Genomic DNA, 16,905 nt, shown 5'->3' on the forward strand with positions numbered 1-16,905 from the left:
ACCAATGCACAAAAATTGGTGGCGGTTGGTAGACAGCCCTGTCAGTCGCCATAATTCTATTAAGTTGGAACTGCCGAGGGCTTGGGAACTTTTGGATAGTTCAAGATCTTTGCTAGATGGTGAAGGAAAAGAAGCCCAGCTTGTTGTTTCCCATGGAGACAATAAGCACGAAACAGAGAATGGAGTGGATCAGAGTCAAGCTTGGCTTTGATGGTATGTTCTTGGTAGACCCGGTGGGGCGGAGTGGAGGTTTGGCCTTATTTTGGAAGGAGGAGATGGGCCTAGAAATTCAAAACTATTCCCGAAGAGACATCAATGCCATTATTAGGCCACCTAACTTGAACAAAATATGGGAGTTTACTGGTTTCTATGGTCATCCGGATAGTACAAAAAAAAAAGAGTCTTGAGAGTTACTTCAACATTTGAAGCTATTTTCCCCAAAACCGTGGCTATGTGTTGGGGACTTCAATGAGATCACGAAGCAAAACAAAAAAGGTTGGAGCAACACTACGGAGGGAAGGGCAAATGGAGAATTTTCTAATGGCGCTATAAGACTGTTCTCTAAGTGACTTGGGGTTCAAAGGGTCCAAATATACTTGGAATAATGGACGCAGTGATGGGAGTTTTATAAAGGAACGCCTGGACCGAGCTGTTAGGAATGTGGGGTGGTGTTTGATCTACAAAGAGGTGGGAGTGAATGTATTGGCAGCCAGGTCTTCTGATCACAAACTGCTCATGGTTGTTTTCCAAGAGGAGGCACCAATAAGGAGAAGTAGAGATAAGGGGTTCAAATTTGAAGCTAAATGGTGGGTGGATGAGTAGTGCGATGATGTCATTTGGAAGGCTTGGGAAGACTATGGGCATGAAGCTAATCCACTTTTGTCCGTTCGTAGCAAGCTGGAACACTGCCAAACCGTTCTAATTGGGTGGAGTAGAAGGAAATTTGGGCAAGCTTAGGAGAAATTGAAACAAAAAACCAAACAGTTGGAATTGTTGCAAAGGCACAAAAACCCTGGGAACTGAGAGGCTATAAAGCAGTTGGAGGCTAAAATAGGTTTTATTATGGAGCAGGAAGACATCAGGTGGAAGCAGCGGGCAAAACATAATTGTTATCAACAAGGAGACAGAAAGACAACTTTTTTCCACACTTGGGCCAGTCACAAACAGAAGGTTAATACGATTCGACGAATTACAGATGACGAAGGAAGGGAGTGAAGAAAGGAGAAGGAGATAGGTTAGGCATTTGTACACTATTAGGTAAAACTATTTACATCTGGTGGAACGGAAGGTGTGGAGGAGTGCCTAATGGGGCTACAGTAACAAGTGAGATGAATTCCTTGTTAGTAAGGTGGTTTGAGGCCGCAGAGGTGGAATTTGCATTGCCACAAATGCAAGCACTAAAGTCTCCTAGTCCTGATGATTACGCAGCCAGCTTCTATCAATGGTATTGGGCTACAATGCGGGAGGAAGTTTGCCAAGCTGTTTTAGCATTCCTCAATGAAGGTATCTTTGACGAAGACCTAAATAGCACCTATATTGCACTTATGCCAAAGGTAAAAAATCCTTATCGTATTTCTGAATTTCGCCCTATTAGCTTGTGTAGCGTTCTATACAAACTTATAGCCAAAGTTCTTGCTAATTGAATGAAGAAGGTGTTGCTTTCTATCATCTCCCCATCACAAAGTGCCTTTATTCTAGGAATGTTAATTACAGACAATACTCTAGTGGCATTTAAGGCACTTCATACCATGGATGTAAGGATGAAAGGTTGGGAAGGGTTTATGGCTCTCAAGTTAGACATGAGTAATGCATACAACAGGGTGGAATGGGACTTCCTGGAAACAATTATGAGGAGAATTGGATTTGCAGAGAGATGGATTTCTCTTGCCATGACTTGTATCCGAATGGTCTCCTACTCAGCTCTTATTAATGGACAACCCCATGGGAAAACTACACCAACTAGGGGGTTGCGACAAGGTTACGCTCTATTTCCCAATTTTTTCCTGTTGTGTGTAGAGGGACTTATCACTATTATCACTCGAGCAAAAAGAGAAGGTCGTATAACATGCTTGCCCATAACGAGAGGGGGGACTAGATTGAGTCACCTATTTTTCGCAGACGACAGTCTTCTATTTTGCAGAGCAAACATCCCCGAATGAATCTGGATTCGAGAAGTATTGGATATTTATGAGCGAGCTAAAGGCCAAAAATTGAACAATCAAAAAACATCCATGTTCTTTAGCCGTAACACACATCAAGATACCAAGGCCGATATCATGTCAATGGTAGGAGTTAGCGCCTTACAGAGTTATGATAAATATTTGAGACTGCCAGCATTAGTAGGGTGCTCAAAGGTCAGCACTTTCACAAGTATAAAAGGGAAAATTTGGGAAAGAATAAATGGGTGGAAGGAAAAAAATTTGTCCCAAGCAAGTTGTTGTGCCAAATACTACCTAAATCAATAGATAATAATTGGTATGTTTTAACTCGCAAGTGCACAGGATCAAAACAGTAGTATAGTGTAGCAAGTACGAGATCGTTCCCACGTAGATTGTTGATTTCGCTTAGAATTGATTAAAATATTAATTTTGTCACGAAATTGATATTGATATATTGAAAATAAATAAAGATAAATAAAAGGTAGGGTTTTGATATCCACCACTAATCATGCTTAAATAATATAAAAATATGCCAATGCTATAATCATATTATGAATACTTAATGTTTGCCAACCTAAGGGCTTTGGTGTATACTCCTTAAGCTATATATTTTCCTAAGCAACAAATTAGGCATAGGTGTATACTCTAACTCTTTTCTTTCTTAAAGAATTTAGCATGTGTCTATGCTAAGCTGTTCTTTAAGAAAGCATAAATTTATGAAAATCGACAAACACATAGAGCCTAGGGCATGGGTGTATGCTCCTGATTTTTCATGTTGATTAACCCAAGAACCCATGAGGAAATTCTTTTATCACTCTATTAAGCCTAGGACTCGATCATCTAAATTATATTAAATAATTAAGCCATACCACATGCATATAATGGCCAATCACACACATATGAGGAATTCAATAAAACATGAATTAATCAAATTAAACATCACAATATGATTATCACAAAGGCGACAATATTGAAATATTAAATAAAAATAATTAAGACTTAAATCTAGCCCTACAAAGGAGTTAGTTACACATAATTAAAATAAAACTAAAATGAAAAGGAAAAGAAGAAACCGAAAACGACTCCTTGAAGTAGCCTCCAATTCCTTTCCCCAAGGTTGTGTGGAATTGTGTCTCTTCAATTGTGTGGCTTAGAGGTCTATTTATAGGCTTAGGAATAGTCTAGAAATTATAGAAATCCTATTAAACTCGTAGGGTTAAGTCCTAGTGCAACTAGGATTAGAAAAACCCTAATATAAAAAACAAAGAAGTCTCGCTGCAGCTGTCTTTTCTCCAGCGCACGGGTGCGCTTGATCGCGGCCTGTGTGCATTCGATCACACGTCTGCAATCGAGTCTTCTCTTATGTGCACGAGCACACACCTTACTCGCTCATCTGGACCTCTCTTGTAGTGCAGACCTGCGATCGATTGCACTATCAGAACCTCTAGCTTTCCTAGATTCGCTTTTTAATGCTCGAACTTTCCAGAAGTGCTTCCTTTTCTTCCAAAAGCCTACAAAAACATAGAAAACACATAAAAGAAATAAAATAGCACAAACTAACAAAACTAAGGAATTAACAAATATAAGTTAATGGCTAAAATATGAATATTTTGGTACTTAACATACCATCAAACTTATATACTGTTAATCCCTTTGCAATACGAAACTAAAAACTAAATGGAAAACAAAAAGGTAAATCCATCTTTTGTGGGATATACGATTGCATTTATCATATGCAATAAGCCTTTAAAACCCCTAGGAATTTCCCATAGGACGAGTGAAGTCTCGTGAGAGTTTTCCAGGAATGTTACCCACAAGCATTATGTACAAGTTCATGTTATCCAAAAATCAAGTATCACTCAAAACCATGGTTTTTATTTATTGGCAAACTTAAAATAATAAACTCCATCTTCATAATGAATTAAAATTTTAAAAGGGTCGCTCATATCACACATGTTAAGTTCATAATGTTTTTACTTACTAAACCGTAGAATCACATATCCATCAGTAAAATTATGGTAATTTTACAAGCTTAGCTGAGGAAGCTATTGACCTAGATCCATTTGCGTGATTAAATTTTTATTATTGAGGCATTCATTAGATCTCTAATTGTGAATAGTGGATGATGAGTACCAAATATTGCATATTTGGACTTTTTAATTTTCACTTGCTAAGCCTTTAGCTTTATTATTTTATGATGTTTGTGTTAGTTTTGGTGTCCTAGTGTTGTATAGGTTGTTAAGGAAAAATTGTGCCTTTAAAGTGAAAAATACAGAGTTTGGAAAAAAGCTAAAAAAAGTGCCATCAAAGTAAGATCGAGCGCACCATCCTGCGCTCGATCGCTTGTGCGTTCGATCTCAGCTAGGTTGCACTCGAGCGCACCCACACCCACTAGAAAGCCGCAAGCGCCCAAGTGCTACGCCGCAAGAGAAGAGTTACATGCCCGAGTGCGATCGAGCGCACTCATCTGCTAGATATGCCCTAGCAGGGTTTTTAACCCTAAAGACCCCCCATAAAATGACGGCTAAGCCTCAAGAAACGGAGGCTGGGGGGGAGATCAAGTCCGAATTTTTACAGTTTTTCTCCTTTTTTAGTTTAGTTTTCTTTAGGTTTAGGTTTTATTTTCAATAATCATGTGAAGGTAAATTTTCAACTAAGGTTGAGGATGAAGCCTCACCGATGAAGAACAACAACACTTTTTTGTAAGTCAATATTATTATCATTTTATGGGTTTTTAAGGTTTTAATTGTTTTACTTTAATTCAATTATTGAGATTACTCTTGGATATCTATTGTGATTTAGGAATACATGTGATGATTTAAGAGAGTTTCATTTAATTGTTTTACTTGGATCTTTATTTATGAAAATAAAATTAAATATCTTTTGTGATTTGTCTTATAGATACAATTGATAATTTGGTTTAATCCGGATATCTTTTGTGATTTGTGTAATTGATGGATACATTAGATGATTTAATTAATTTGTGAAGCATAGTAAGACATACATAGGATTTCATTTGTGAGAACTTTAGACAGTATTAATGAACATGGAATGTGTTGTTCTGACTTGGTGAGTGTAGATTCTACAACCTAAATACTTTCTTGGTTGATTATTTCTTTATCTTATTTAGTTTATGTTTGTTTACTTTCAAAATAAAAAATCTTTTGGAACTAGGTTAGAATTTAATTAATTTAGTCTTAAAAAACACAATTCCCTGTAGATTCGACCTCACACTTGCAAAAGCTATATTGCAAACGACTCGTGCATTTACGAGTAATATTAAAACTCACAACAAGTTTTTGGCACCATTGTCAGGGAGTTGTTTGATTTTTGAATTCAATTTATGTCTGAATTAATTTTATCCTTTTACTAGTTATAATTAGGATTTAATTTTGCAATTATTATTTTTTTTTTGTTTTTTATTTTTAATTTTGTTTAACTCTTGTTGCTAAAAAAAAAAAAGGATTTTATTTTTTTTTCACTGTTTTGCAGTTCTGTCGAACTTTCATTTGCACATCAATGCACATACACTCAAGCGCAATTGTAGTACGCTCGAGCGCACTTGCAATCAAGGTAGCAGTAATACAGTTGTGTGCGCCTGCGCTTAAGAACTTCACGCAAAAGCTCAAGCGCATCAGCGCTCAACGCAGTAGGCAAAACCACTGACAGATCAGCGCTCTTGCACTCGAGTGCACCTCTGCAGACTGCACCAAGATTGATCAATACCAATTTGCCAAATTTTATTTTGGTTCGTTTTGTGAGTTTTGAGTTTTAGTTTTTAATTTTTGGTATTCTTGTTTAGTTTGATGCTTCTATTATAGTTTTAATTTTTTTTTTAATTTTGTTTTATAATACTTATATTTGTTTATTTTATTTTCTTGAAATAAAATAAAATAAATCTAGTTACTATTTTATGTGTGATATTTGCATGCTAAAGAGTGTGGGTGAAGCATGAATTTTTCGTTTGAAAATTTTAATGCTTCTCCTAGTTATAGAACACCAGCTCCCACCAACTATCCTCTCAATTTTTATCCACATGGACCATGTTTATACTGCTCCAATCATTATCATAGTTTTAGTAAGTGTCCATCTTGGGGACAATTTTCCAAATTTTCATATGAGCAGATAAACACCAATTTCTCCAACTCGGGGTTTGAATCAAATTCCAATTTTTACACCCTAAACTTAAGCAACCATTCTGATTTCTCATGGCAAGATCATGCTACGGAAAATTATGCTCCCCAATCTTATGAACTGCACCATACTGAATATCTGCAGTTCAATAATAAATCATCACAATCCCTCTTGAGACATAACAAGAACCACAAGCTTTAGTTCCTCAATGTCTCAAAGTGCCATCACATGTAAAACTTCTCAAGGATTTCTGCACACAAAGTCACAAATCTAGGAACCATGTTCCTAAGAAGACTCTTCGAAGCATGCAAGTAAGTTACTTGAGAGGGCGAAACACCCTTCCAAAATGCTACAAAGTTTTAAAGAAGAAAGGGTGTAAGTGATTGGTTGGACACCCAAATAATTGGGGAAAGTGCAGTATTTTTTCTTCTTTTTTATTTCCGCACTTCATTTCTGAGTTATTTTTCTTTTGTCATTTTATTTCTTGTCATTTTATGTTGTTTCTGATAGCAATTAATCTTTTGATGTTTGTTTCTATGAGAAAATATTGTTGTTAGTTTTGTTGATAGGTGTTTTGGTGTTCAAGTTTGCGGGACGCCCTGCCCTTTTTCATACCTTGATGTTTCGTACTTCTGGTAATGTATTTATTTACTAAACATTGAGGGCAATGTGTAATTCAAGTTGGGGGGTATGGAAAAATACTTTGTCGGTTTGTTTGTTTTTATCTGTCTAAAAAAAAAATTGCTATGTTGTTGTTAAGTGTGAGTTAAGCTGTAACTGTGGTTTGATTTTCAGTGGTTGGCTTAATATTTTAAACATATTATCATGTCATTAGGAATCTGAGTCCTTTGACTCATTTTTGGGCTAGAGAGACTTCACTTGTTTTGAGTTGATTATCACGAGCACATTAACTTAGAGTCTGTAAGGTATGAAATTTGAACTAAACTGTGTGTATCTTGAGATCTGTGGGATGGCTTATTGATGAATAATCTTGGATTGAAAATAAAAAAATAAAAAAATTATTTTGAGTTTCTCATTAAGTAACCGGACCTCTTGCCTCATTAAGTATTGGGTGTTCGCGTAAAAATGTGTGAAATTCAAGTTGGTTAATTGTATGACTAATTTGGTTTCGTAGCCTTTTTGACTTGAGTTATTAAGCCCATAGGGTTGTTTTCACATCTAATGCCCTAAAACCATCTGGTTTGGGAGTTATTGGCCTAACACTCGTTACATAGGTCAATTAGAAAACTTAAGGGAGCCGAGCATTGCACGGCCTACAAAAAAAACAAAAAAAACAAAAAAAAACATATCTTGACTTAAGTCTTGGTTGTCTTCATTTGATAGAATTCCTATTAACTTTGAGGTACACAAACTTTGAGTAAATTGAAGCCTTATGATTGTATGTTAATTAATGGAACATTTGATGTCTCAATTGTCCATTTATGAGTTCTTTGATTTTGGATGCCCTAGTGATTGTGATGATGGTGTTTGTCTTGTTAAGTCTGTTTATGAATGAGAATCATGCTTTGTGTGAAACCTTATTCTTTTCAATAACATAGCACTAACAATTTTTGTGGGTATCATTCCTATTAAACTTTCACGAGACTTCATTCGTCCACTAGGGATGCCTAGGGGTTTAAAAGGCTTGTTGCATATGCTAAATGCAATCGTCTCTCCCACGACAGTGGATTTATGTTTCTTGCTTTGATTTTGTTTTTAATTTTGTTTTGTTAAGGGACTAGCAAAATATAAGTTTGGAGGTATGTTCAGAACAAATTGTTTGTTTCCATTCAGGAATCTAGAATTCAGCACAAAGTAATTATAGTACTATTAAAAAAGAGATTTTATCTATAGTACTATGCATCTCAAAGTTTCAAAATGATTTGTTAAACCAAAAATTATTAATTCGAGTTGATTGCAAAAGTGCAAAACATGTTTTAGAAAAAGATGTTCAAAATATATCAAGTAAACAGATTTTTGCCAGATGGCAATCAATTTTAAGTATTTTTTATTTTGAAATTGAATACATCAAAGGAGATCAAAATTCTATACCTGATTTCCTCACTCGTGAATTTTTGCAGGGAAGAGATGGCTGAAAAGCCACACTCAAGTACAAATAAAAATAAAATACCTTCAATCAAGTCACAGCCAAGTCATGTAATCCTAAGCCCAGGAAATGTAAACCCTTATAAAACATGTTCATCTATTAAGATGTTGAATAAGTTTCAGGTTCTTGGTTCTCCAAGACCTACTTTCTCATCAACTTTAGCATCACCATGTCACCCGAACCCTTACTAGTTGGCAGAATGTCCTACAACAACCATTACCCCTACCCAACAAAACTCTTCAAAATTCATACAGCAGCAAAAATTCTATACCAGCCAACCAATTACCTAAATCAATAGATATAGGTTTGTCCAAAAAACATATAAAAAAAACCTGTTCTTTATAGAACATGACCAGCGTCACCTCAAGAATCCTTTGGATGTTGTTAAATGTTATTTCCCTCCTAAATGAAATTTGATTCCATCTCACCCATTCAAATCCATCAAGTTTTACAGAGATATTTTACTCAAAACAGCATCAATTACCAAAGATTTAGTTTTGGATAAATTCGACCCAGAATAGAAAAGAATAATCTTTGATAAGATGTATATAGCAAAAATTATTTCAGCAAAAGAATGGGGCTACCACCCATCTGATCTCAAAGCCCTTCACGGCCATCAAGTCCAATACAGGTATTATGATTATATTGAAGCATGGTCAAAAGTACTTCTTTATTAAAACAATATAACAACCACTCCTGGTATCTTTGTTTTGATAACAAATTCAGCAGTCAGCTCTCTTTATGATTGAACAGATGGTGGAAAAATCATGGGATAATTCTCAAGATTTTACATCTAGAACTTGCAGATGCATTAAAGCAGTTTTCAACAGCTTACAGAGTTAGTGAAGCAGAGAGTCAATTTCCTTCCCTGCTTCACTTGGCAAAGAAATACAAAATCCCCTGGCTCTTCAAATGAGATTATGCCATTGATCAAGGAATTTGCAAATGATACAGATATCTCCGCTGGTAGGACAAATTCAACATTCAGAAAATTCTTTCTTCAATATAGAGAGAATTCCCTTCCATCATACATCAAAGCCAATTCATGGCAAATAAATCATATTTACAGACAGAAATTGATGCATTCATGGCTCAAGTTCAATGTAAAAATCTAAAAGATCTATGCTGAAACCTTCTCCTTAAAGCTAAAGGGATTGAAGACCATGGAGAACAAAGCCCATCTTCGTCCTCATCTTCTACAAGCCAAATACAGCCTTTTTACCAAGAAGCCCATGGACCATTTATTGCATCACACACTTAAACTCAGTAACACAATAATAAATTAATGAGGAGTTAGTATCTTAATTAATTACATTCATACATTTACCTTATTAATGCAGGAGTTATAATTTTGTCAAGTACTAACTCCTCATTAATCAATGAAACTCCCATATTTATCCATTCAATTAACCAATATATTCTCATTATTAGTAACACATTTTAATAAATATTTTTAGTAACACATTTTATTTAAAATATGGACCAACACTTACCTATGGTGTGGTTGGAATTCGTTTAGTTTATAAAAACCGCTTGATCTTTCAATAGATATGTATGATGGGCAAGCTTCTCTCTTAACCATTTCAACTATTTGGGCTTAATCGCTCAAGCCAAATACTTCACAACAATATGGAGATGATATATTTAAAACACGTCATGTAAGTTGATGTGAAGAATTCATGGTTTGGTTATTAACTCTGATTAGATTCACATTATTGAAGAAAAAATTATCATAAAATCAGGTTTGATGCACTAAATTCTCAACATTGATTAGATTCTCATCATTCATGGATAGCAAATATCAGCCTTAAATGCTAATTAATATATCAGGTGGGGCGACAACTACAATTTTTCCTGTACAAATAGTGAAAAGATTTTCAGTGTTTCTCCAAGATTGAGAAGTGAGTGAGAGAGAGAGAAAAAGAGAGAGCTATGGGTTTTCAAGCACGACTGTGTTTGTTCTTCTTGCTTACCTTTCTCATAACATGCTTTGCTCTCAAAATCCCTTATGGTATGTTACTTTTTTCTTTACCAACAACATTGAAAAGATGATCTTTTCATGTCATTTCCTACCGGAGGAGTAGGGAGTAAGGAAAATAACAAGAAATTGTGAGAGGGCCCTGCTCGGATGGACCCCTTGCCCAAGCAGGAAGTCCCTCCCTGCTCGGGTGCTCGGGTAGAGAAACCCCTCTAATAGACAACTACCCAAAAAAGAGGGTTAAAAGTGATACATAAATCCTCAATTATATTGAATTTTGGTCCACAACAACCATTAGATTCATTTTCTTTGTATTGTTTGAATTGACTGCATAAGTTATTACCCCTTTGTGCATGGAATGCAAGGAGTTTTGCAAGTGAGAAGTATGATGATTTCTCAAGGCTGCGATTTCGTACTCCCCTTCCTCCTACAACAAATGTGAAGGATGTCCCAATTGTGCTATATCCTCCTCCCACTTATAATGTAACAGGTCGTGTTCCCCTCCCAATGGTGCGATATTCTCCTCCCCCTCCTCCTGTAACAAATGTGGCCACTTCACTTTCGGGTATGTTTGATAATGTTCATATTCATTTATCGACTCATGGATCACTTAATTTGAATACATATTTTATGGTATCTTTTTTGATAAATTGTGATTTAAAATTGTATTCGAACCTTGCCGTGCAGGGAATGAAGGGACTCATTGACAAAGTCGTGTCCTGCATCACCAATAGTGTTTCAGCTTAATCACCAGCAATAAGTTCCATGTCAACAAGAGTTCGAATTGCCATCAACAATCCAAACATATTACTAAGTGTATTTGGGAGAAAGGGATTCTTGTAATTTTTTCTTTATCTTTAATCTTTGTCACGCTCACAATTACTTTGCATTCTAGGTCTAGTCTGTTTTGAATAAGTTGGTGGGTTATATAAGGTGATGTAAGGATGCTTATTATAATTAATGAATGAATGGGAAGCTTTAAGTTGAGTTCTCTTTTTGCGCTATGAGTTGTCTTTTTTTTCTTGGGCATTTTACTTTTTAGAAGAAAAAAATTGCATTAACAAAAAAACTTCTAACATAACACACTTATATTTAATACACTTAAAATTATTTTTACATTTACCTTACGCCAGATAATTTTTTTAACCAAAAAATAAAAAAGTACTGTTTAAAATTTTTTATCAAACGAATAAAATTGTTGTTAAATGTTTTAATCATGCAGCAAAGTCAGACCCTTGGGAGACATGCCTACACATTAAAAAAAACTACAATACATTTGTTATATATAGTTTTTAACGGTTCATTTTTAACTTAATTTTTTTTATGAGAAAGAGAAAAAGGGTAAAATTAATTTTTGACCGTTGAAAAAACTATAGGACATATGATGATTAGCACCTAACTAAGCCAAATCCTAGGATAATAACATGGCAGAGAATATATGGTTGATAGACTGCAATATATATTTCGTAAAGTAAGCAACGAAAATCAGTTAAAAAGTTTGCTCTGGTTAAAAAATAGCCCTCTTGAAAGATATTAATTATCTTGTACAGGAAATTATTTTTATAAGATAGAGATTCCCATTTGTTTGTCCTTTTTTTTTTTTTTTAATATTTCATTAACATTTTGAAATCACGACAAAATGTTTGATGATCAAACGATCATATAGCTGATCAAGATTAAAGTTTATCCAATGGAATTATGTAAGTCCCTATATGTTCCTTAATCATGTATCAATAAGTTGTAAAATAATTATAGGAAAATACTAGGTGTTTTCCTTGTGTCCTACTGGTCCGAAGTTGATATTATTTTCTAAAAATTTGATAAAAGAAATAAAGGTCACTTTTTTTTTAATTTACTTTTTTAGAAAATAATTAATATACACTAAGACCATAAGAAGTAAGAACACTAGGAGAACATTTAGCATTTCCCATAATTATAGGTGTAGCATTGCTCATGAATTTAACTAAAATTTTCTTATAAAATCTGATAAATAAAGAGCAATCAAATGAATTGGGTTAGCAAAATGTTGGTACGTGATCACGGCGGGGAATTGGTGGCAGCAAAATGTATCACACGTTCCTGTATCTCGGACCCTACTGTGGTGGAAGTTTTAGGCGCAAAAGTTTAAATTAATATAAAATAATTAATTTAACTATTTAATTAATATTTTAACATCATCTCTCAAATAAGAATTTTAGCTTGTATGATGAAATTGAATTTGTATTCTTATCTTTAACGAAATGTGAGAATATGTTATATATAGGGAATGAAATGGCATTGGTCATGGAAATTGATAAATAACTATCCATCTACGTTTTGGGGGTTAATTGGTGGACGAGATTTAGTGGCAACAAATTTTGTTGAAATATGATATTATGTTGAAGTTTGTAGAGAAAACTAAATACGAAAATAATAATGGAATAGATTTGATCCTAGTAACTCATTTCTATTTTAGTAATACCTAATAGCTAGTAAATACATCTACTATCTTAAAACTCCTAGCTATTTTATAGATTAATGGGCCTCGTTTACCATAATAAAATTTCGGATCCGGCTTAGGTGTGGTAGTGCAAAACTACCGCACCATGCGATAGCCCAAAACGACTCAGCTTTGGGTCGTTTTTGCCAATAAAAAATTAATATTTTTAAAGAAAAAGAAAAATATTAAAAAATTAAAACTATTAAACAAATACAAGAAAAAGAAAAGGGGTGGCTCCTGCTTTTCTCGCTGGAGATCCTTGGGGAAATTCTCCAAAAACCATGGATCCGCTTTTCTCGCTTCTTCACCACCATATCCCACAAGCTTTTTAGTTTTTTGCTCTGGGAACTTGTCTATCTCTTTCTGTGAGATAAGAGTGTTGTTGTACTTCATCTTCCAGCCATTTTCATTCTGATTTTGTATTCTAAGAGAAGTCTCCAAAGAAAAGTAATGGGCAGGCCGTAAGGAATGGTATTGGGGTGGTGGAAAATTCTCCAAGCAAGGCAATGCTGGCCATGGAGGAGAGAAAGACGCCTCCTGAATTACACAAAACCCATAAGTCAAAGTTTAAGAGAGAGGGAGAGAGAAAACCATTGGGAATTGTGGGTTCTTCAGGGACCTGGATAGAGGAGGAGGAGTCAAAAGAAAGTTGTTGATGGTGTAAAGGAAACTAAAAGTGGTGGAAATGGGTTTAGGAGGTGGCCGAAACCCATGGGGGTGGTTCCTCCACCCTTTTTGATTTTTTTTCCTCTTTTTTTCTTTTTTAATAGTTTTAATTTTTTAATATTTTAATATTTTAATTATTTATTTTTTTAATATTTAATTAATTTTATATTAATACTTTAAAAAATTAATTTTTTATTGCCCAAAACGACCCAAAACTGGGTCGTTTTGGGCTACCGCATGGTGCTGTAGTTTTGCACTACCACACCTAAGCCGGATCCATATATTACCCAGCACGCAATTAATTAGGTCATTAACTCACAAACATGTAATCAACTTTTCATAGTTTACCTTATCAATTTATAAACCAAAAAAAAAAAAAAAAATTAAATCCTTATTAATGTAGGAGTTATATTTTAGTCAAGATACTAGCTCCTCATTAATATATGAAAATCCCATATTTTCTCATTAAATTAACCAATATATTTTCATTAATTATTATTAACTCATTATAATTAAATAATATTAGTAACACTTTTTTTCTTTTTTTTTTACATGTCCACACAAGGGAAGGGGGAGGGGCAGGGGATTCGAATTAGTGACTTCCGCTTCATAAAGCGTAATCTACTACTAATTGAGCTACTTCTTGGGGACATTAGTAACACATTTTAATTTATATATGGTGCATGTGGCTGGAATTCGTTTAATTACTTGATCGATATTTCAAAACCCTAGCTCAATAGACATGTATAATGGGCAAGCTTCTCTCCCAACCATTTCAACCAATTTGGGCTTAATTGCTCAAGTTCAATAGTGAATAATTCACAACAATATGGAGATATGCATTTAAAACACGTCACGTGGGTTGGTGTGAAAAGTAGCATTATAGACAATCCATTGTTCGATTATTAACTCTCATTAGATTCTCACCATTGATGAAAACACCTCATAAAATCCGATTTGATGTGCTGGATTCTTGTCATTCAAGGATAGCATATCAGCCTTATATGGTAATTAATTAATCATGGTGGGCGAATTTGTTGTAGGGGCAACTACAATTTTCCCTATACAAATAGTGAACGGTCGTGAACAGATTTTCACATTGTTTCTCCAAGAGCAAGAGAGTGAAAGAGAGAGAGCTATGGGTTTTCAAGCACAATTGTGTTTCTTCGTCTTGCTTACCTTTTCCATAACGTGCCTTGCTCGCAAAATTCCTTATGGTATGTTACTTTTTTCTTTACTCCTACCATTCTCTATTCGAAGAGACAAGAGTAAAGGCAATAATAACAAAGGATTGTGAGAGAGGCTCTGCTCGAACGAGCCCTTTGCTTGGGCAGGAAGTTCTTGCTCAGGTAGTGAAGCCTCTCTCACATACCCTTATCACAAAAATAAGGTTAGGAGTAATAATATGGATTCTCAATTGTAAGGGATTTCAGTCCATGAGATCCTTTTTTAAAAAAAAAAAAAAAAAAAAAATTATTTTTATTATTTTTATTTTTTAATAACCATGAGATCCATTAGATTCATGTTCTTTGTATTATTTGAATCGACTGCATAAGTTAACACCCCCTTGTGCAGGAAATGAAAGGACTTTAGCAAGTGGGGACTTTCATCAAATGCCAAAGGCGCGTCCTTTTCCCCCTCCTCCTGCCAAGGACTTTGATAATAATCCAAGGGTGCTTCCTTTTCCCCCTCCTCCTGTAACAAATGTGGCCACTTTACTTTCAGGTATGTTTGATAATGTTTATATTCATTTTTTTGACTTATGGGATTACCTTTTTGAATACATATTTTATAGTATTCTTTGATAAGGATAGAAATCATTTATGATAAAATAGTAATTTAACATGATACTTGAACATCATCGTGCAGAAAACGAGAGGAGTTTGTTCAATGTAGACTACGAAGGCCCCCATACGCATCCTTCACGGCCACCTCATAATTAATCTGATGAATGTGCCCCCCCTTCACTTTGAAGTATGTTTGATGATCTTTACATCCATTTTTTCACTCATTGACCACTTTGGAATACATCGATTATAGAATCATTTGTTTTTTGTTTTCGTTATTTCTATTCTTATCCTTAATTTGTCCTCTCATGCAGGAAACCAAAGGACTTTATAACAAGTGAGGGGAATAAGGGTCTAACATTACACTCATCAGAATTGATTTGAATTTTGAATTCAATCAACAAAACATTGTCTCATGTAATTCGAAGTGAATTTAGAGGGAATTAAAAACTGTTGATGAGAGATTATGAGAAGTTACTAGTGAAAGTATTTTCTATTTACATTGTTAGAATATAAATTAAATTGTTATATTTATACTTTTCTATCAGCTTAAGTTTTTAGAATAAATTGTGATTTAATTGGTATCAAAGCAAAGGTCTTGAGTTCGAATATTATCTCCGTCAATACATGTATGTCTATGAAGTCTAGATTTATTTGTAAATATACATGGTCGTTACTACATGGAATAAACTCTAATGGTTTCTCTTTGATAATATAATGATATCAAGAATTGTTGGTCGGATAGTGTTGAATCTAAATAAAAATAAATATATTGATTAACCTCACTTGTGATGCCATTTTGCAGGAAATTAATGAAGGGAGGACAATGAATAATGATCCCCTTCCTCCCAAAAGAGGGTGGCAGCATTGGCCAACAAGACTCAGATATTCACTTGTCAACTAAAAGTACATACCCATAGATGATGCACACTTGTGTTCTAGGTCTAGTCTCTTTTGAATAAGTTGATGAGTTAAGGTGATGTAAGAACACTTATTATAATTAATCAATGAATGAATGAGAATTATTCTAGCTTTTTTCAAGTTTTAAGTAGAGATGAGATTTCTCTTTTTGAGCTGTGACTCTTTTTTTTTTTTTTTTTAATTTTTGGGGGACTCTAACAAATTGGCTAGTAAGACTCTGGTCAACATGAATTTGATCTTTACTTCCTTTTGTTCTTTCTTTTTCGTGTGTTACTTTGCTGAAGACCCCATTTTCATCTTTCACCCCTCCTAATATGATAAATTTTTCCCGCTTCAATTTGAAGTATGTTTGATAATTTTTAAATCCCTTATTTGACTCATTGACCGCTTTTGAATACATAATTAATTGAGAGATTTTTTAAAGTTTTGGGACAGAAAGCCCCCTAAGTAATAAGCTAGTTCCGCCCCTACCGACTATTATAAGAAGTTAGTACTTGTGAAGAATGAAATTTCCTATTTACATGTTGTCTTACCAACATAAATATATATATGCACTCATCATCCATGTATATCTACAAGTTCTAGATTTACTTTGCTTAGATTTAAGTTAAAGGCTTTTCTATGCTCGGACAATAACCCTTTTTCCTGAAATTTTTAAATTATTTATTGAGTAT

The 16,905-nt window shown here is 34.4% G+C and overlaps 2 long non-coding RNA genes across 2 annotated transcripts; both read left to right on the forward strand.

Moving 5' to 3' along the window:
- The first annotated feature begins 10,307 nt into the window (after positions 1–10,307).
- Positions 10,308–11,369, forward strand: LOC148584113 (uncharacterized). Its single transcript, XR_015913049.1, has 3 exons — positions 10,308–10,411; positions 10,744–10,943; positions 11,066–11,369. It is a non-coding gene; the product is annotated as an uncharacterized LOC148584113 (long non-coding RNA).
- A 3,255-nt stretch (positions 11,370–14,624) lies between these two features.
- Positions 14,625–16,320, forward strand: LOC132163215 (uncharacterized). Its single transcript, XR_009438275.2, has 4 exons — positions 14,625–14,740; positions 15,099–15,248; positions 15,393–15,497; positions 16,116–16,320. It is a non-coding gene; the product is annotated as an uncharacterized LOC132163215 (long non-coding RNA).
- Positions 16,321–16,905: the final 585 nt, after the last annotated feature.

This window comes from Corylus avellana, chromosome 8, assembly GCF_965113065.1.
Source record: "Corylus avellana chromosome 8, dhCorAvel1.hap1.2, whole genome shotgun sequence".
Lineage (NCBI taxonomy): Eukaryota > Viridiplantae > Streptophyta > Magnoliopsida > Fagales > Betulaceae > Corylus > Corylus avellana.